The sequence below is a fragment of the Polypterus senegalus genome, chromosome 5 (assembly GCF_016835505.1).
Source record: "Polypterus senegalus isolate Bchr_013 chromosome 5, ASM1683550v1, whole genome shotgun sequence".
Lineage (NCBI taxonomy): Eukaryota > Metazoa > Chordata > Cladistia > Polypteriformes > Polypteridae > Polypterus > Polypterus senegalus.
The window spans coordinates 58396041-58419070 of NC_053158.1; the positions used below are offsets into that span (position 1 = coordinate 58396041).

A 23030-nucleotide genomic window follows, 5' to 3' on the forward strand; every position below is an offset into this window, starting at 1 on the left:
AATAAAGTCACCAACCTACCGTCCCAAACCTAGAAACCATCCCCACCACATTCGGAGATGGATTATACAACAAAAAAAAAAAGTAAAACAATTGCTAGCAGCACGTCTAACACATCACAAAATAAGTGATTTTTAATACATTTATTTCTGAAGATGATATTGTGGATGGATAAGATTAATAATAGTCCTAAACACTCACATACATGTAAAAAATGTAAATAAATACATGTCTATGTTTGGCTACAATTGTGAAGAAAAAAAAACTATTTTTAAAATTTCTAACATCGATCCATCCATTATCAAACCCGCTATATCCTAACATAAGTAGATGTTTTTAGATTATGATTAAAGAATGTTAAGTTGCATTCCTTTGTGCTTACAACGTCCACATTATGATTTTAACAACTAACTTTGATGTTAATTATTACAATGTAAAAGACTATCCTGGAACAACAACTTTAATGTAGTCCCAGAAAAAAGAGATGCCTGAGGAAATTAAATTGCCATTTCAATAACCTGCTATGTTCCAGTGCCCATACAGTATTATGTCAAAGGAATGATTCACAAGTTTTTTTATTCGTTAATATTATTGTAAAATAGCATACTTTAATAATAATATCAGTCATCCAGACAATTACCCCTTTATTGTATACTGCTTAATGAAGATGCTTATGAATGCAAGTTTCATATTCAAAAGGAACAGCCTTTTAATCTTTGTTCAGATTTTTCATTTCTTTCAAGATCTGTTTGAAGCCTTGATGCTCAAGATATAATACAAAAAGACAAGTGAGCAACACACGTGTCAAGCTCACACAGCAACTTGTGAATGCCATATCAGCGGTGACAATGTTCGAGACTGTGATTTCACGTCACTAACATCCAGCCCTGTCCCATTGTGCAGGCTACAGAAAGGTGTACTTGAAGTAGCTATGAGGATGACTGGGTGTTAACACTAGCGGTGCAAGTTTGAAAATCACCCCAGACCCTGTCTTCATAACTGCAAAAATTCAACTTCATTGTGGTTCTAAAGACAAGGAAAATATGAAATGATTTTCTTCATAAAGCTGAATTTTCATAAACTGGTTGTTCATAACTTGGTGGGAGCTTATATATGGGGAATCACATTGGGCCTTTTTCTCCATATAGATCACTGATACAGGTAGGAAAAGGAAGTAATGTTTTCTTATTAGTTACCTGGATTATTTCTGTTTTGGAGCATACAGTTATTGTTGTATTACTGTATCACATGAGTGCATGTGAAGTATATGCTACTGTGTTTGTTTTGTTTTCTTAAAAAAAAATTGAATAAAATTATTATTATGTGGGTCTCATACACACAAAGGTAGACAAGACACTAGTTTGTCATACTGCCAACACTACACCAGTGTGAAGTAAACAGACAACCTTGTGGTATATGGTCTATCATTACAGACAGCAGACCTCACTACTAATCTAAGTTAGATGAACACATTCCTGATTATGGATAACCTTTTCATTTCTGTAAATGTGAGATTACAAGGGCTTAATCCTGACTTGTATGGTCTGGAAAACTGATTGACATTACAACTTTTTGTTTTAGTGTACTCTTCCACGTCTGTCTATCCATAGAGTATTGAATTGCTAAATTCAGTCTGAAAGAAGTGTGTTTCTTAGAAAATATGCCTTTGAAAAGAGAGGGGAAACAACTGTACAGTCATATTTGAAACATGGAGCTTTCATATAGTCCACTTTTCTGTTGCTACTGTGTGATTTCCATTTTCTTTGATCTGCGTTAGTCATTTATGTGGCATGCTGTCAAAGACTTCTTATAAAAGCAGATTAAATGTCACATGCACAATGTATTCAAATATCACTCTATTGCAGAAGTCTACGAGAATGACTAAGACCACAGGCCTTTCCCTTCACATGCTTCCTCATACCTGCTTGAATCTTAATTGTGCATAGTGACACATTTATAGCATGTACTGATAAAAGGGCCGTGTACATTCAAAGTGAATGTAAAAGAGGGTCTACATTTCCAAAAACTGGCATCTCCTGTACCAACTGAATGTCATGTTCTGTGACAAAGGATTTTCACAGTGAGGCTGTCAACTGTGACCATATCAAGCAAAATATCAGGTGACATCCTAGTCATTTTTATGCTTTTATATTTTTTTTACTGGCTGTTAAGTATTTAAAGCTATATTTTAACAATTCTGTTCTAGGAATACTGAAACTTTGCTTTTCAGCTTTCCTGCAGCCAATACAGATGGGAAGGCAGGCATTCTAAAACTCTACTTAAGTAAAACAACTTTTATAATAACTCTGAATTGATTGGGTTTAATAAAGTGTAATGAGGTAGACTTTAACATAACAGCTAATATTTGGAGCACAAAGAATTTAAAAGCTGTAGAAACCAGAGGCTGAGTGTTACCCAAGTCAGAATCTATGTGTTCTTTCATTTTTGAGTATGCCTTCTCTTGGTTCACTCTCACAAACTGTACAAGTGCATGCTATATTTTTTTAAATTTTAATTTTTTAATTTGTGACTTTACAGTTATGTTTTGGCCTCCGGCTTGTTACTATAAGTTACCTTCATTTTTTAAATGGATTTTTAAAGTGAACATATGCTGCTGTCATTGCAGACCTGAGCTTCAGCCTGTCACAACTACCTTCAGATGAGTTGCAAACTTGAGAGATTGCACAGGGTAAGCATGGATGATCTATAGACTATGTTTACAACATCTGAGAACATAAGAGACTCAGAAGAACATATAATGGGGAAAATATAATATTTAAAAAGTCTGCTGGAAGCACTGCTATCACTAAGGACCTATATTACACCTTATTGGAGGAATAGCTTGTTTGTGGCTGGAAAAGGCAAAGATATGGAGCAAGGATAAAAGTAAGGTGGAAAAGTTTCATATCTGGCCTGTCTCCAGATAATGTGGAACGTTCAATCATTTTTTAATTTGAAAGAACTTTCACATGTTACAGCGAGTTACAGGAGTTCAGAAAAAGTGACATTTTAAGTACTGTGAAGAACCTCCTTAAACCATCTAAAATAATCAAATGGAGTGTAAAAAGTATGATGTGGTCTAGAGGTTTATGTGAATGAGACATAGTAAAAAAGTAAACACATTACAATTAAAACTAAATTTGTGATGCAGACATTGAAATACTGACTGAATCTGTCCACGATTCTCCCTAGAAGAAAGTTGTATCATCCTGTTATTTTTTAACTTAACCACAGAAATCAACACCATAAAGATGAATCATTCTGACTGCAGGAACTTTATATAGAACAAACTCTAATTGCATTTTCCACTTGTGGACATAATAAGCTGGACCTGCTGTATTCAAATGTTAATGCATTTAAATGTAAATCTGTGGTACAGCTGGACAGGACTGACTGTCTTACTGCCACCTTCAAGTCTGCTATTGACTGCAGCAGCTTTCTGTTGTCCAAGTATGAAGTTCTTATCTCTATTTGGGAGGTTGCTGTTTGTTTATTATTTTATATATGTTTATTTTATTTTTCTTCTAAATACTATATATTATATAATATATAATACTAGCCGTCACCCATGGCTCCTCCCACGTAGTAGTGAAACAGGACAAACTTTAAAAATCAACAAACAAACAGGTATGACTAGCTAAGTAGGGGCGAGGTACACTTCAAAATGCAGAGGTAAAGCAACTTGAACAGAGGCTTGCATGTGAGTGATGATGGCCCTGCCTGGCTTCCTGCTCCTGACGTCACACTTCCCACTCCCCTCGGCCCGCAGCCTCTGTTTCAGATTAGTGTGAACATATCGCTACTGCACGCGAACTGCGATTCTTAGTGTGATGAGAGAAGTCGTAAAATCAACCGGAATGTTCAAGCAAATTATAGAAAAAAAATGATTTAAATCTGTTAAGTAGTTCCCATATTCGTTAGCTTTGCGGAAGTAACGTACACTACACCCCAAGGCAGAAGTGTGAGTGAGGAGAGCCTCCCCAACTCTTGAATCCAATCCTCTTGGATTTGTGCAAATAAATCAGTACCACAAATGAACTATGATATGTGAAGGACAGCCGGGTCCCATGCCCGGTAGGGACGCCCCTGCTGCTTATGTTCCGGGGGAGCCACCATGGGCAGTCCAATATCTCCCCCGGGACGCTTGGTGGCAGCTTCTCTGGCTGGCAATTCCCCAACCACCCGCAGGGCTCCATGGGAGATGGAGTCCTCCACAGCTTGGTTGGGGCCTGGGGTGTCCGCTGGGGGGGGGCTGTCTGCTTCCAACAGCCCGGCTGGACGAGTCTTCAGCCCCACCCAGAAGTGCAATTAGGACCATGTGGTTAATCACCTGGAATGCTTCCGGGTGGGCTATAAAAGGGCCCAGCCACCATCACTTGAGGAGCCAGAGTTGGGAGGTTGGAGATGAAGCTTGAGGAGGAGTGGTGGTCAAGGAGAAAGGATTTTTTTGGTTGTGCTTTGGGACTGTGTTTGAGCTGTGTAGCTCGGGAAAGAAGTGTCCCACAGCTGAAGAAAAATAAAAGTATTTGTGCTTTTTATACATGCCTCCGTGTCTATCTGTGTCGGGTCAGGCGCCTATATAGCACCTTTGTTACAGATACTTAATGCAATGAAAGAGGTCGGAAATCAACCGGAATGTTCAAGCAAATTATAGAAAAAAAACCTGATCTAAATCTGTTAAGTTATACTCTTGTGAAAAGTGGACAGACAGACATTGGAAGAGGTCTATTAATTTTTTACATTTAAGATGTCTCATTTAAAGGTTTTCCAATGTTGTATCTGACCTGGTGTCTATATAAACACAGGGAACTCCAGTTTCTGTATTACATCTTGCCTGAAGAAGGGGCCTGAGTTGCCTAGAAAGCTTACATATTGTAATTTTTTTAGTTAGCTAATGAAAGGTGTCATTTTACTTGACTTCTCGCTATATGTATAGAGATTTATTTATATTTATACTTTTGTCCTTTAACTTCCATAAACTGTTAATTTCTCCATGGATACAAGTAATGTTATCTATCTATTGTCACACACATGCATTTAGGAGACAGCCTCAGGGCTCACTTGAATGTAGTTATATTCCAAACCAGGGGTTGGCACTGTCACCTAATGCTGATTCTGTTCTTCCCTCTGCAGAAAACATGACTGATGGACTGGTCTCAGTTGACATCACTTTCGGTTAATGGTCTACTTACTCCTGCTCCCTTTTTCCACCCTTAAAACCACCTCCTCTGCCATTTTGAGGCAGTCACCTTTGGGCTATATGTCCGCAAACATTAATCTTTTTTTGTTTTCGGTTACATCTATTGTTGTGACATCTACAATATATGGGGATTACTTTGGTATTCCAAATGTTCATATATTTCGGCAAGAAAGAAAGAAAGAAAGAAGGCAACAAACACAAGCAAGAATTACAAAATTCAACAGGTACGCAGTGGACAGCTCAAATGTCTGGTTTTCCAACATTTTATTATTATTTTTTAACACATTGTTTCTATTTTTTGTTTGTCAGAACTGTTTCAATGTTTTTGTTTGTTTGTCTTGCCAATGTTCAGCTGTGTCACGTTTAAGTATGCTTTTTTTGTTGCAGTGTGTTGCTTTGACTGCATCAACAGATGACATAGGACTGTGGTTTATTTAAAAGCTAGGGATCTATAGGTACTTTACCTTAAAAAAATAAAGGGAAGATTCTCTTAAAAATGTAAAAGCATCTTATAACACTTGTTTGTACTGAGATTACACTTTTTTCACATTTTTAACTCACTTCTGTCATATAAACAACTAACAATTTACTCTTTTCCATATAGAAAGGCAACATACACTGTGGAGCTTGTGTAAGAACGGATATTCATTTCTTTTCCAGTAATTTATTAGAGGACATGAACACAATGCATCCAAAGCCACTAGCTACAGGTTGTTTATATAATATGATTCAAGGCCAGAGTTGAGGCCACCAGAAATTTAAGTAATGAAAAAAATTAATAAATATCATAAATCCAAAAACAACTGAGTATAAATGATGGCCCTCAAACCTGATCACTGTTGCCACCCACATCTCAGTATTGTAGAACAGTGGTTTTCAAACTCTATTCTGGGGTCCCATGTGGCTGCAGGTTTTTCGTCTGCAATTTTTATAATCAATACCTCATTTTTGCTTTGAATTAAAATACCATGTTCAATTAGTTTCCAATTTTCTACTAGTAGTTAGAAAAATGAGCAGTGCAGGACTTGCAAGATATTTATAAGGGTTTTGTGTTTTTCCGTCACAATTATAACTGTTTGTATGAGTCTTTTTTAATTTTATTGTTTGAATACATTTAATCCAAATAATACTAATGAGTGCAAAGATGCAAACATTAATACCAACTATAAATATCTTATTCAATGTTATGCCATGCAATTGTGCTTATTAGCAAGCAAAAACATAAATAAGCAAAACTTTAACAAACGAGACCAGGGACACTTTTTTTCTTTATATGAAGCTCAAAAATACTTATTACATTACTTTTCAAAGTAAGGCAGTCCTGTTAGGAAATACCAGATTGGCAAAGTAAAGTTACCAATTGTGAATTAGGATGTTTAATCCAGAAGGCCAGTTAAAGACAGAATTTGTGTAGAATGAAAACTTACAACCTCATGACAATTCAGAAAAGATTTTTAAGACCCCGATTTTAGTAGAGTGATTAATCACAATGACGCAGGCACAAAGACTAAAACAAGCGCTTTCCATTTTAGTTGTGGTGAAACCTTAGGGTGTCGCAAGGAAATCTGAAGGTTGTCACAAATGTAATGCTATGATTTACTTCAATATTTCAATTTTAACTTTCAATGTTGAACAAACAAAGTAGCATTAGTGCTGTCAAATTAACCTAACATTAAGATTTAGATAGAATGTTATTTGTCCTGAGGGAAGAAATTTGGCTTTTTATAAAAGCTCTTTGAATAAATGAATACATAAATAGGTAGATTAAATAAGTACATAAAATAATATACACACACTTTGGTCTGAACAAACACTGGAATGAATATAAAAAAAGACAGAAAACTTCTGACATGGCTATCCCGGTCACAGTGAGGCAGATGTATCGTTGTTGGTATAAAGGAGCTCTAGTTGCATTTCTTGACACACTTGTGCTGAATAATTTGTTACCTGAAAGTTCTCAGTGTTAGTGTGTTGCAGAGACGATGTGCAGCTTTGTTCATATTGGCACATTGTTCTAATTTTCTCCTTTGCTACTCTCTCCATGGGGTTCCAGAATGCATCCTGTAAGTGAACTTGCCTTTTTAATTAGCTTGTTTATTTGGTGGGCTTCTGTTGAAGTGATGTTATCAGCCCTGCACACCACAGTGTAGAAAATCAACCTGGCCATTACAGATATAGAAGATATAAAGGATGTCACTTCCCACATTAAAGGAATGCAGTCTCCTGAGGAAAAAGAGCCTGCTCTGCCCTTTCTTATGTAGCTCCTCCGTGTTTTTTGAGTCCAGTCCAACTTGTCATTAATGTGGACTTCCAAACACTTGTAGTAGTGCCAGCAGTGGCACTTTCTGTAGCCTTAGGGACAGACTGAACAGGTGAAAACCACAAAGCTGGTCAGCACAGGCCTTATGAACTTGAAGACTGATTCCATTTGATCCCACAGCTTTTCTTGTGTGTAGCTTCCTCAGTTGTCTCCTTACTTGGTCTTCAGTTATGGACAGCCCACACTGGAGGTCAGAGGTGGACTTCTTTACTGGTCATTCCAGTTGACATGGTAGGTATTGTTGATGCAGTAGGGATGATGTCAATACTCATGTTAAAAAATAAGTACAGTATATATTTAAATGGTTTTAATATACAGTAGTTTAAATATTCTGGGTGTTGCATATGTATTTGAACTTTATGTGCTGATTTAATATTTTTTTGTCCTTGATGTATATTTTTACTTTACTGCTTGAATTTTGTCTGCGCTGCAAACAATATGTTTATGACTTGTGCACAGTTACTTAAAATAAGCATATCCAATACAATACAACTTATTTTTATTTAGTGCTCTTCACTGAGAGGAGGCTCAGTTGAAATGTAAGTATACAGTGGATTATACTAATAACTAAATACAGAACTTGTACACATATAAATATAGATTTGTTAAAACACACAAAGAACAAGTTAGAACTGATTAAACACAAATGGAAGCCAACAATATCTGCCCTGTACTTTACTGATGAACTATGGCCAGTTGAAAACAAATGATAATTAAAATGTACAAGAGAAAAATGAATAAAATACAAAAATTAAATCACAGTCCTGGAGACCTCAGCCAAGTGGCCATCAACATGCTGCTGGGATTTTTATAGTGGAGACTGTGATGGCCATCCAGTCAGATGACAGAATCTTTCTATCTGATGATTTCAATACCCCTTTATCTGAGATGATTTTTCTGTATGCAGGAGAGCAGCCTGGCAGTAGAGCAGGGGCACCAAGTGCCACATCCAGATACCAAGAAGAGAAACAAATAGAGTAGGGTTTGTAATGGTTCTAAAATATTGTGATGCTTATTCTTCTGTAGAAATGACTAGTAAACAGAAATTCAATTTGCAAAGCTAATTAGCAGCTCTAGTCAGGGTATGCTAGACTAAAGTAATGAGTAGCTAGTTTTTACATGACTTAGTACTTCACAACACGCCATGCAGGTGGAATTCTGCAAGCAGGAGCCAGAGGTCAATGAATAACATACAGGACAAAACTAAAGTCAGGTACTGTCCCCCATACAGGAACAGCTAACTTGGAATAGAGGTAAGCTTAATCTTTCTGTATAAATTATCCAATTAAAAAAGCTCTTTAAAATTGTAACTGGTATAAAAACAAATTTAAAATGTTGCACTGTATCAACATATTAAAATATAGAAAGTTCAAAATAGTTTGATGAAGAAATGCAAGGTAATTTGTTTCACAGCTGACTAAAATCATAGAAAATTGTAAAACTCACCAATTATGTAATGAATCAAAAGCTGTAGAACATCTTTCACTAAAAAAATATTTGTAAATGTAAACATGGCTCTTTTCTCTATTCTCCTTCTAAAATATAAGTACATACAGTATGTAATTACATAGGCCTATTATGCGGGTGCATTGAGCAGAAATTTAGAAAAGTTTGGGGGGCTGTCATGGATATAGTTTGGAGAGCACTTGTTTTGAAGTTACAGGCTATGTGGAAAGAGCACTGTAAAAATGTACCATCCATGGCCAGTTTTCTATTCAACTAATATAATTCAGTGGAGAAAAGGCAGTACAGGGTAGGCACTACAAACGGGGTATGCACCTTTGTTATGGACTTGAACAAACTCTCTCGCATATCTGCCTTGTCTATGCCTCTCATTTAGTGTAAAGCCACCATTAAAGAATACCACAGTGAGGACACCACTGCTTCAATTTGAATTTTATGTACAGTGCATCCAGAAAGTATTCACAGCCCATCACTTTTTCCACATTTTGTTATGTTACAGCCCTATTCCAAAATGGATTAAATTCATTTTTTTCCTCAGAATTCTACACACAACACCCCATAAAGACAACGTAGAAAATGTTTACTTGAGATTTTTGCAAATTTATTATTATTATTATTGTATGTGTAATGATAAAGCTTGCAGGTAGAATCTGCTGGGCATATGTAGCAGAGACAAATGAATGGAAGGACCACTGAGTAAATCTTTGTGCAGATTGTACTGAACCTTTACCCCAATTTAAGCTACAATACATATTGCCCCATAGGATGCTTAATTGCAGCCCTGCCACAGCAATGAGTCAGGATGAGAGAGCATTTGAAAAAAAATCTATTTTGTGATATAAAGCTGTGGGCATCTTGTTCTGCAACCACATAGGAGGGAGACTCAAAGAGGTTAACAAAGCACAACACAGGCAAGCAAAGTTTAGCTTTAATAAGTTTAGTTTAGACTGCAATTTTTGCCTCATATGGCTTCCTATCTTCACACTCTGTAGGTAAATACTGTTCAGTGTCTTTATTTTGCCCTTTACAGAATTACATGAGCAGCTGCATTATTAGTACTTGTTGCTAGAAGCCACATCTTAAGGGTCAGAATTCCACTGTATACAGTAGTATACGATGAACTATTGTTACATGTTGTGCCCAAAAAGGAATAAGTGATAACACTCATCATAGGCCATTTCAAGAGAGTATTTGTAGCGCTCAAGCTAAGCTCTGTTTTGTACAACTCTAATACAAAACTTCACAATATAAGAAAAATTTCAGAACAGCTGTTACCTTGACCAGCTTTTTGTCGCATAATGACAGTTTGAGCCAACTGAATGTGCAGAAATTTGTTTTATTAACAGCATGTTTGTTTCTTTCTTTCTATAAAGGAATGTATATATATTTATTTATAGATAGATAGATACTTTATTAATCCCAAGGGAAAATTCACAAATTATATATTTATATTCTCTTTACTATTAAAATAATTTTGGGTGAACATCTGTCTGTAGTTACATGTTTTCATATTTAAGCAATTAAAAAATCATTATGCAGACTCTTCATATGACCCAGCCCTTCAAAAGCAGCTAAACTGTATATTATAAGATAAAGACACATTCATATTGTATTATAGAGATGGACTCATTATTAGATTATATATATTTTATTGATCCCCAAGGAGAAATTCAATTGCATACTGCAGCAAAACAAAACACTTGAAAACATAAGCTACACAGAAGTCTACAAAGTACAATATAAGACAACAAATTTTGCTATAAAGTAACTGTAGCAAATTAAAGTTTATACTATTTTCCTATGGCTTCTGGATGGAGTAAAGGAACAGGCATCAGGATGAAACATTGAACTGCCTGATGGCCTCAGGCAAAAGAGATCCCCAGAGGCGCTTCCAGTTGAACCTTGGAGGTATAAGCCTCTGGCTAAAATAACTTCAAGAAAGCACCCCCTGGAGGTGAAGAGCAGAATTGTTCATGATGACATGAACTTTTGCCACCATCCCCTTAGCCACAACAGCCTCCAGAGTGTCCCTTGTCAGTCCTGTCATCGGGCTGGCTTTTTTTGCCACGTAAATTCAAGTTGTATCTTCCAGAGACCATCAAGTAGATTGACACACAGGCTGCAATGGACTATTAAAACAGGTTCAGCTCACTTTTTCCATTGCTTGAGGTAAGTTAGCTGTAAAAGTGAATAAAAGCAAATATTACTGATCTAGAAATTAATGTAAGAGGAAAGGAATCATTTAAGCATCACTTTGTAAGCACAGAGTGAGCACATACACACTAAGTATATACAGTATGTTACACTAAAACCAACAATATGGGTATGCTATATTACCATGTGTAATGACTCAATATATATCTGACATTTTCATTAAACAGTAAAGTTGTAGATCTGTGGTCTTATTTGGAAAACTTTTTTGTGATTTTGAGCGTGAAAATACGCATAAGCCAAAAAACAGGAAAATGCATATGCCAAAAAATGAGCAGATTTAAAAAACCTGGTGCACGCATATTTCTGTGCAAGTTACCCTTTATAAATCACAATCATCTTGTAAATGTGCATTCGTGAACGCAAGTCAAATCTCAGCCTGTTCCACCTTCAAACAACCATATATGGACCACGATAATCAAACTCATACCTATGCAATCACGATGCTGATGACCCTCATTGGCCGATAGAGCAGCCTCCCACATGATGCATCCTGTAGTATGAGATAAATGTTCTTGTCTCTAAATTAGAGGCATGGAAAGAATCGTTATTTGGTGGCCTAAGCACCGAGTCTCACCAACAAGTGCAAATATGCTGAATGACAACATGTTACTTCTACTATAAATGCCATGAGCTCCAGCCACAACTTGCCTGAAATAAATTAAACAAAAGGTCTGATCGCTAGTGATGAAGCAAATCGATAATGTGTATGTATCAGGAGAAAAAACACATCTATGCTCTCTTATTTCAGTCTGCGAATGGCCATCTATTGGAGATGCCTTTTTATGTAGCATGCCAGAGTATTCCAGATGCTTGTCAGTATCTTCTTAACATCAAAGATGACTTTTAATGAAATGTTACTGCTTATGGTTAACAAAAGCTGTAAACTGCTCCGATTTCATTAGTAAAAATGAACAGTGTTGCAAATTAACTTTCATGCTGGTGGAAACATTTTATTTTGTATGTATGTAAACCCACAGCCGGAATAGGGTGGAGTGCCCTCTCAGGGTTGGGGGAGAGATCCTGCCCCAAGTGCAAGAGTTCAAGTATCTCGGGGTCTTGTTCACGAGTGAGGTAAGTATGGACCGTCAGAATGACAGGCGGATCAGCACGGCATCCGCAGTGATGCGGGCTCTGCATCGGTCTGTCGTGGTGAAAAAAGAGCTGAGCCGTAAGGCAAAACTCTCAATTTACCAGTCGATCTACGTTCCTACCATCACCTATGGTCATGAGCTATGGGTAGTGACCAAAAGAACGAGATCGCGAATACAAGCGGCTGAAATGAGTTTCCTCCACAGGGTGTCTGGGCTTTCCCTTAAAGATAGGGTGAGAAGCTCAGTCATCGGGAGGGGCTCAGAGTAGAGCCACTACTCCTCCGCATCGAGAGGAGTCAGATGAGGCGGCATCTGATCAGGATACCTCCTGGACGCCTCCCTGGTGAGGTGTTCTGGGCACGTCCAACCGGGAGGAGGCCCCGGGGAAGACCCAGGACACGCTGGAGGGACTATGTCTCCCGGCTGGCCTGGGAACGCCTTGGGATTCTCCCGGAAGAGCTGGAAGAAGTGGCCGGGGAGAGGGAAGTCTGGGCCTCTCTGCTTAAGCTGCTGCCCCCGCGACCCGACCCCGGATAAGCGGAACAGGATGGATGGATGGATGGATGTATGTAAACCCACACTATATGAAAATTGGATGTAAAGCCTTCATCTGTCATTTAATAGCTTCCAGCACAGCGGGCATGACAGTGTGAAGCTTGGTTGAGATATTCCTGATCTGTCAGCCAGTTCCCGGACAAGTGACAACAGGTAGCCAACTGATAAAAAAACAAAAAACTTTTTCAGTGCAAATACGCAGTATTGGTCCTCTTAGAAGGGAACTAAAATATACAGTAGTCTGTACATCTTATGCATCACTTTTGAGATGTAATACGTTTGTCACGTCAACACAGATTATAATAACAGCTTAGTGATATGAACTGTTATGCATCCAAGTCATCATTTAACTTGTTTGCCTGTATTTCCCTACTTGATCAAGGGTGTCCTCATTTCGCAATTTCCGTGAAATGTTGCATACATATGGGTCAGAGATACCATAAGTATACACATGTTCCCTCATCTAGGTTTCTTTTATAAATCCCTAAATTTGCATGGGAAGTTCCTTACACACATTTCAAGCCTCATAAATTAGGCCTGCTCTCCTTCAAAGTAGCCAACAATTTTACCTTGAGGCTGCAACAGATATATTAACTTTCCGCTTGTTATATTTAAGAAATATGAACTTCAGTTAGTCAAAAACATCCAAATCAAACAACTAACAATCATTTAATGCAATTTTTCCATCTCTTGACTTAGAACCTGCTGTCAATATAAATGTTTAGAGCCACCACAAGTCTATTTAGGTTACAGTTTTAACCTCATGATATTGTAAAGTACGATTAACCCTTAAACCGCCAGAACCGGCTATAGTCCATTCCCAATGCAATTTGCCAGCATGCCAGAGCTAAGCATATTTGGCAACGTACATTCGATGAACTCAGCAACTGGCTATAGTCGGTTCCCAGTGCAGTTTGCCAGCACGTTGTAGCTGATCAGTCAGTGCCGTACATTCGTTGAGCAGCCAGCTCATGACCACTTTCACCCCATAGCGAATCAGCATCACTGTCCCTGGGATTCAGTCACTGCACTAGACTCGCCTGCAAGCATCAGCGTTGGCCTCCGTATGCTTGCATGCAGCCAGTTCAAGCGCAGTTGACTCAGCGATTTACTGAATTTCATCAATGGCATCAGTTGTACCTTGTACATATAATAGTACTATAAGTAATATAGTTTTTACAATTCATTGGCAGTGTGTAAAATGATCAGTGTTGCAGTAATTACTCTTTCCATGAAAAAAATATGTGTTCCATTAAACTTTCACTTTTTCTTGGTGAATTGTGATGTTTCCTTGAAAAGTGCAGCAAAAACGTATTTGGCGTCTAGGAGTGCATTAAACCCCAAGTATGTGTCAGTTTAAGGGTTAAAAACTTGTTTAAATGTAGTCAACTAACACATGTAATTTCAATCTATCATAATTGTTATCATTCACTGTTTCAAAAACATTTACTAAACAAAAGTATGATAACCGACTTGTTGAAGTAACGTGAAATACACCAGCTTTTAACTCCATTAACTGAGTTCTCGAAAACACCTGAATGTGAACCTAACTTGTTCAAATTTCAGTTTCTTTTCAGCTCAAGTAAACTCAACATAGTTTTTCAGGACACTCACTTTTTGTAATTACTGAATAGACTCCTGCTGTTGCTGAATAAAACTAGCTGCTGCATACACTAAAATGAAAAGGATAGTATACCCATGTCTTTAACCCCCTTAACTCTATTGAGGAGTTGCCAGAAACCAGTCCAATACCAACAGGGCAAATTTTGGAGTCATCAGACAACCTCACCTGGATTTCATGGTACAATGGATAGAAAACTGCAGTATCTGTGAGAAAGACACAAATGGACACAGAGATAAATTGCAATTTCCTCGCATATAGTAATCAGATCAGTGTTCAAACCCAGTCTCTTGCAGCTAACTACTGCACCACTGAGACATTCTGAAATGGAGACTTTACTTTATATTACTGTTTTGTGGACATGAAGGCGTTAGTCAATCATCTAAAACTTCCATATATTACTAGGAGGTATTGATTTCTGCTGATGTCTATACAACAAACTGTTTGATTATCAGACACAAAAGAAAAGTCTTAAGGCTTCTCCCACAATTTTCTAAAGTTGTCTTGCATTGTCTTTTTATATAGTGTGAACTTTGCCCGGACACAGACAGGCGGACATGTTGTTAAAATACCACCACACGTTTATTTACAATATTTACACAAATAATAATGGTCACTCAGACCCAGTCCAAAGTCCATAAAGTGCACAAACCCCAAAATGACACTCAGTCCTGGCCACAATGCCTTCTTCTCGGGCCGCCTCCACTCTCTTCTGCCTCGTCCTTCTTCCACCCGACTCTAGCCTCGAATGAAGGGAGACGGCCCCTTTTATACAGGACCCGGATGAGCCCCAGGTGTTCCCGGCATTCCTCCTCTAGCCACGCCCCAGCGTGGCGGAAGTGCCGGCTGTTCTCCCGGCAGCTCTCCGGGTATCCTCCAGTCTTCCCCAGCACTTCCTGGTGTGGCGGGAGTGCTGGGGAAACAAGTCCCCAAGGCATTGGGGCGCCTCCTGGCGGTGACCACGGGCCCCTACAGGGAAGGGCTTCCATGCCCTCGACCCGTGGCCCCCAAAGCAACCCGGAAGGCAAACCCCACGTGATCCAGGCAGGGCTCTGACCCTCTTCCGGTCCCTCCTGGCGTCCCGGCCGGGTCATAGCCCCTGGCATCCCTGACAATAGCTACATTCAGTTATTAATTCAATATTTTTTTTCAATATTTGGTATAAATGTGCTTGGCATCTGTTTTTAAATTTATGACTGCTTTCATTCTTGCACTCTTCGGAATTGTGCTCTACTATAATGTTCCATTTTGATTATAACCTGGGAAAGTTGGCTTTCGGTGGACTTCTGCTACTCACATTTCAAAAATGCTGTTATGCTTATTGGGACTGTTGACAAATTGTATTAAAAATCATTTATCACTTTTGCCTCAGGTGTGTTACAATTTAGAATGTCAAAAACATTTTTCATAATTGCCGCCCTTAGTACATTGAGTGTGCTCTGGTTTGCATATCTATTTATTACATCAAGATTGATTAACAGTGATTGCAGGTTTAAAACACTTGAGCTTTCCGTCTGATCTAAATGAGCAGGGTAGCTGATACTAATGAGCAGAGCCACTCCTGTAGATCACACTCGCCTTAGCTAATTTTTGTAGTTTTCTAATTATAACATGCTTTTGCTGATTTTGTTTTAGTACTGTGAATGTTCACTATTTCATCCTGACTTTTAAATTATAAATGGAGGGACTATATAAATGCAAAAACTGAATTTTAAACTACATGTGTCTCACAAAATAAGAATGTCTTCTTGAAGAAAGACAAATACTAAATATATCTTTATCAATCAATCAATCAATCAATTGTATAAAGTACCTTTCACAGAGAATTCCATAATTGAAAAGTATAAATAAATGCAAAAAGAAATTGGTTAAATTGCATAATATAGCAGTGGGGAATAAACACTGAGAAGAGCCTAAAAAAGTAAAAATATTCTGACTGCTTAAACAGTTAAATGACAGTAGGTGATGACGAACAGTATGGTGGAATCTACAACTCTAGAAAAGACTGAAGAGTGTAAGTTGGAAAAAAGTGTAATTCTTCATTGAGCATAAAGGTAAAATATGACATTTGGTTATATTATAAAAATTATTGAAAACAAATCATTATGCAGATTATAACACATGTGCATTCATTAATGTGTGCCAAGATGCATAAAACTTTATGTAACATTAACTTTTTCTTCAGGTGGAAATTTGGCTTATTACAGAAGCTCTTTAAGTAAATAAATACTTAAATAACTATACATATATATATATATATATATATATATATATATATATATATATATATATATATATATATATATATATATATATATATATCAGACTAAAAACGAAGAAAAAATAAAAAGAAACAAAACAATATTTCTGATTTAGTCACAGTGAGGCATTAACGCAGACATATTGCTGTTGGTATGAAGGAGCCCCAGTAGGGTTTCTTGACACGCTTCCCATGAATAATTCTTTGGCCGATGATACTCAGTTTTAGTGTGTCATGGTGAGGATGTGCAGCAATGGCACTCAGTTTTGTTTTAATTCTCTCCTTTGCTACTACTTCCATGGGGTACAGACTGTGGCCCATAACTGAACCTGCCCTTTTAATTAGCTCATTGATTCGGTGAGCATCTCATGAAGTGATGCTAACAGCCCAGCACAAAACAACATACAAAACTGCACTTGCCATCACAGATTGTAGAAAATGTGAAGGGTGTTACTACCCACATTAAAGGAGCAAAGTCTACTAAGGAAGAACAGCCTGCTCTGCACTTTCTTATGTAGTTTCTCTGTGTTGCAAGACCAGTCCAACCTGTCATTGATATGGACCCCCAAGTACTTGTAGGAGTGAGCCACCTCTACCTCCACTCCATGAATAGTGACCAGACATAGAGGCTCTTTGGTGCTGCAAAAGTCAATTACCAGTTCCCTGGTTTTGCTGATGTTAAGGTGCAGGTAATTTCCTTTGCACCAAGAAACAATGTTCTCCACCTGACTCCTATATTCTGTCTCATCCCCCTTAGATGGGGCTACTGGGACTTCAATATGTCTGCATAATTCTGCACTGTGACTGGGACTGCCAAGTCAGATGTTTTCTTTCTATTTAATTTTCATGCTTTTAAGTCATGCATGTGTGTGTTCAGACCATAATATATGTGTTTATTTATTAATGTATTTGTTTGTTTGAAGGAGAACGTTTCAAAGAGTTGGGACCTGAAACGGTCTTTTAGTGGAAATTGCATAAGACATTTTAATATTGTAAAAGGACTAGTTTCAAAATATCCCAAGTGTCTAATTAGGCTTAGATGTTGGCATTACCATTTGTGCAAGTTTTAAAGATAATTTAGTATCAGGCAGGAGTTCTCTAGCTGAAGTATTCTGATTTAGAAATCTTTATATGTAATATATTACCATGGCTGTTCATTTGTCTGTCCAGGATTTTAAATCACCTGTAGCTCGCAAACTGTTTGACCTAATGACCTATAATTTGGTGCACATATACTACCTGACGTCTCCTATCTGCTTTCGGGATGATTGACCTCCAAGGTTTTCCTCTTTTTATTTTTATTTTATTGTAGAATCAACTTTTGGCAACGTCCATCAGGGAGCCATTCTCATACGTACCACCTTCGCCATCACTTCCCCTACCTCTTCATATCTGAAATCATTCTTGAGGGAGATTGAAGACTTAAGCGCCAGCTTAAGTGAAAAATTAAAGAAAATGTAAGTAATTGCAACACAAACAATGACTTAATCAGTTTTAACACAAAAAGATGCCGACAAAAGAAGAAATGAAGCGGGCCGCTAGGGTGGAGAATAGAAGAGCTACTCAGGAAGCAGTCAGCACATCAACCTCTGAGCAAACAAATGCTAAATGTAAAGAGAAAGAGGATTAAAACTATGAATGCTCAAGTCAAGTGTATTCACTACATGTTATTGCACAATGTGCCATTACTGGTATTTTCATAATACTACAAAAAGAGGTTCCAGAGTACTACCAGTTTGAGAGAAAATAGAAGGTGAAAAAGTTGTGTCTAGTAATTTTGTACATATTGTTTGACTCATCACATTTGCAGTTAGCAAATAAATTTGTGTCGAAATAGTATTTTGCAGTCATCGAAATATGTTGCAGATATTTTCATCTGATCAACAACCTTTCTCTCTCTTTAATTCCATAAGTGGGAAAAGGCAGAAATATTTAACAATCTGAGAGCAGGGGCCTCATGTATAAACGGTGTGTACGCACAAAAATTGTTGCGTATGAACGTTTCCACACTCAAATCGCGATGTATAAAACCGAAACTTGGCGGAAAGCCACGCACATTTTCACAGTAGCTCCAACCCTGGCGTACGCAAGTTCTCCACTCGGTTTTGCAAACTGGCAGCACCCAGTGTCAAAGCAGTGCTACTGTTCCTATGTGGTTACCTTTTCTTTTTTAGATCCACATCACTGACGCAGCTTTATCATATACACTGAAACTAACTGCATATTGTTTATTAGTTTAAGGCATCTGATTGTAATTAACTTGTAACAATATAATGGTCCATGGAATAGCCAAAGTATTCCAAATACCATAACTGCTTTAGCGTTGTTACTCTCACTGCACCTTTTTCTTCTTTTTCTTTCAGCTGCTCCCATTAGGGGTTGCCAAAGCGGATCATCTTTTTCTATATTACTCTCACTGCACCACTCGGAGTATTTATATCACTGTATCTGAGTGTGGAATCACAGCTCTACAGCAGCTGATTGGAAAGAGAATTATCGGTATACAGCATCAAACACACGCTGCCTCAGCCATGCTGCCTATTTGAACTGCTCTCATACGGCAAACACTTCAGAGCCTTTCCTGTACTGACCTCGCGGTTCAGTAACAGTTTCGTCCCAAGAACTATATACGCACTCAATCAGTCCATCAAGTGCTCCTTGTAGAACTGTTTGTACTTATTAGTACAATCACCTCACTATAAACTTATTGCACAACCTGCACCACTTTATAAAGCGCATATTTACATATGATGACAATATTATTTTTAAGATGAAACGCAGCAGAATATGTTTATTATATTATACAGATAAAACTTTAACTTCATTTAAATAATCAATATTAATAATTTAAACATGTGAGGACACGGTGTCGCTGCGCTAGCAAGGAGCAGGCGCTCCGTTCACGGATTGTTCCTGCCTTGCGCTGTATGCTTTCTGGGGCTGGCGTGACACTGGAAGGATAGAATAATTAAACATGTACTATGTAGATATTTCAATGTTCCTTAAAAGTTTTGAAGAATTGGTGTTCTCAGCTTATAGATGGCTTAACATCTATTACAGAGCTTATTGTGTGGCGACTGGGTATTTGGTGAAAGAAAAATAAGGAAAGGAATTGGGGGTTAGTATGTTTGAAAGAGACAGTACTGCTGCAATAAATTATTTCATTGAAGGTCGCGGACGGCGCAACAAGCATCTTGCATGAGGCAGGAAGAATCACTGCACCACCATGTTCCCATGTTTAATAACATGCTTTAACTCATATCATCATGAAAATGATATCAAGTATACATCTCAGTATTTTAATTATTCAGAGAGCTGTAATATCACAAATGTAATGGATTCAGTGCTTTTGCCATTGCCTTTTTACAGAATGCTCAGCTTAAGGGCTATTTATATTGATTTGCATATTGAAAAAGGCGTAATTCTGGGAGGAGACGGGGCGGGTCAGCAGGTGCGTGCACGTGCGTTACTTTTCACACTGACTGGGATTTATGTAGCGGAAGAACGTGGAAGTTGGCGTTCACACAAATGTGTGCATCTCAATTTTTTTGTGCGGACGCACATTTTCGCTTTTGTCCATACGCCATGTTATAGTGTGAATTCTACGCACAGTATTATGCATGAGGCCCCAGGTGATGAAGTGGAAGTCACAAAACAAAGGTCCAAATTATTAATCTTTCCTATCTGTCATTGTAGTCAAATTACTAAAGAAAGAAAGCAAGATGATTACTTCAACAGACACTCTCAATGTTTAAGTTTCCATTGAATCTCAGATAATCAGGAAGTGTATGACCTTATAACATCTATTCATTTACATCCTAAGTCATGACCTACTATTGCCCTATATAACAAAACGGTTAGCAGGTGTACACAACAAACAAAATAACATCCTGATAAAAATATCAGTGATTGCCTTTAGAACCAAATAAACCTTAAATAAGAATGTTTACATAATATATGTGCAAAAGAATGGAAAAACCTATTCTAGTTCAGAGTGAAAAATGGGGATGCATCTAGCTTCTCTGCAGCTAAAATCCTGTAGCCCAGCTTTGTGGATTCCAAGGAGTTTCTGGGAGGATTCTGGCTTGGATCAGCTTATAGAGTTGGGAATGAACAGAGGCTGCCAAGTAGGCAGTACATGAGGCAGATGAAAGTTCACAATGGCAAAATTTAACTAAACCATTTGCTAAACAAAACTTGGCTGTTTTGCTAATCATTAATTGTGTCAGAGCCTGGCATTGTTTCATTCTAAGTAAGAAAATATTTTGTGGAATTTAGAGATTCAAACTACCAGACTGAAGACTTGAAACAATAGTTTAATTTTGCAGGATTATCAAGATTCAGTGAGAAGTAGTTGAACCCGGGCTTGAGATGCACACTTTTCAATAAGTACCGTATATACTCGCAGATAAGTTCTCCCGCAGATAAGTCAGGACTTGATTTTACTGTTTAATTTCTGGTATTTTTTAATGTTGGTCGTATAAATTGAATGCAGAAAACTCACGTTATTGGTCCCACAGATTATGATATGCTAACGCCCACCATGTAGCACACTGCTTTTTTCTATATGGGTGCGGCAAAGTGCTGTATCAGCACGTGTTCCTAACCTCTCTCTCTCTCTCTCTCTCTATTCTGCCTATGTGATCACACGGTAATACCCAAACTATTCTGAAGCAACGTTTGCTCTGATTTGTGTTTTTTGTTTCTCACACCCTCATACACATTTATTGTAAGAGCATCCCTTATATACAATGGATTTTTCGAGCAGAAGAAAATATGAAGCTTGTTTTAAATTAAACTTCATTGAAGTGGCGAAAGAAATTGGTAATTGCACTGCTGCAACAAAGTTCGATGCATCTGAGAAACTGATGCGAGATTGGAGGAGGCAAGAAGATGTAAAAAAAAAAAAAATACAAAAAATAAGTGTCACATTTTTGAACAGGCATATAAGTTGAGGTTTCAAGACCCGACTTATACATGAGTATATACAGTATTTCAGTTTTGTTACAATTCATCCCTGTCTTGATCTCATCAAAGTCTTTCTTCTGGTTACTATGATACCATTTACAGTATGTCATAAAGTACCCCTACCAAAACCTGATATCACATCCTGCACAAAAGGAACTGTGTCACAAGTAATTAACACTTTGTTTTGTGCTCCTTCTGACCTACTTTAGAGGTTACTGTTTTGTCTGATTTTTGCATTTGTTTAATTTCTCTTTCACTATAGACAATGAATTATGGATTTTTCTACTTTCTACTAATGTAAATTGTGTATCCGGAATTTCTGCTGTAGTAGTTGTTTAAATCTTTTTATGCAAAGGTATTAATGAGTTTGTGAGTAACAGGGATTCTTTAAGGGTGAATGGACGTCCAATGCAACTCTGAGTCATGCCACGGGCAAAAGTTCGCTGGTGACACTGCTATTATGGGCTGCATCAGAAGTGGGCAGGAGGAGGAGTATAGGAACCTAATCAAGGACTTTGTTAAATGGTGCGACTCAAACCACTTACACCTGAACACCAGCAAAACCAAGAAGCTGGAGGTGGATTTTAGGAGACCCAGGGCCCTACTGGACCCTGTGATTATCAGAGGTGACTGTAAGCAGAGGGTACAGATCTATAAATATCTGGGAGTGCAGCTGGATGATAAATTGGACTGGACTGCCAATACTGATACTCTGTGCAAGAGAGGACAGAGCCGACTATACTTCCTTAGAAGGCTGGCGTCCTTCAACATCTGCAATAAGATGCTGCAGATGTTCTATCAGACGGTTGTGGCGAGTGCCCTCTTCTATGCTGTGGTGTGCTGGGGAGGCAGCATAAAGAAGGACACCTCACGCCTGGACAAACTGGTGAGGAAGGCAGGCTCTATTGTAGGCATGGAACTGGACAGTTTGACATCCATGGCAGAGTGATGGGCGCTGAGCAGACTCCTGTCAATCATGGAGAATCCACTGCATCCACTAAACAGTATCATCTCCAGACAGAGGAGCAGCTTCAGCGATAGACTGCTGTCACTGTCCTGCTCCACTGACTGAGGACTGAAGAGATCATTCCTCCTCCACACTATGTGACTATTCAATTCCACCATTGGGGTAAACGTTAACATTATGCAAAGTTATTGTCTGTTTTACCTGCATTTTCATCACTCTTTAATTTAATATTTTTTTTATCAGTGTGCTGCTGTTAGAGTATGTGAACTTCTATCTATCTATCTATCTATCTATCTATCTATCTATCTATCTATCTATCTATCTATCTATCTATCTATCTATACATACAGTTAAATGTGATCTGTGGTCACA

General features: G+C 38.0%; 1 long non-coding RNA gene across 4 annotated transcripts in view; it reads right to left on the reverse strand.

Moving 5' to 3' along the window:
• Positions 1-11038: 11038 nt before the first annotated feature.
• The window catches only part of LOC120530299, a 136306-nt gene continuing 124314 nt past the window's right edge, over positions 11039-23030 (reverse strand). For all 4 annotated transcript variants that reach the window (XR_005633941.1, XR_005633942.1, XR_005633939.1 and 1 more), the window contains 3 exons: positions 14632-14669; positions 11624-11714; positions 11039-11160 (listed from right to left, as the gene is read on the reverse strand). This is a non-coding gene — a long non-coding RNA (uncharacterized LOC120530299). The remainder of the gene's footprint in view (positions 11161-11623; positions 11715-14631; positions 14670-23030) is intronic.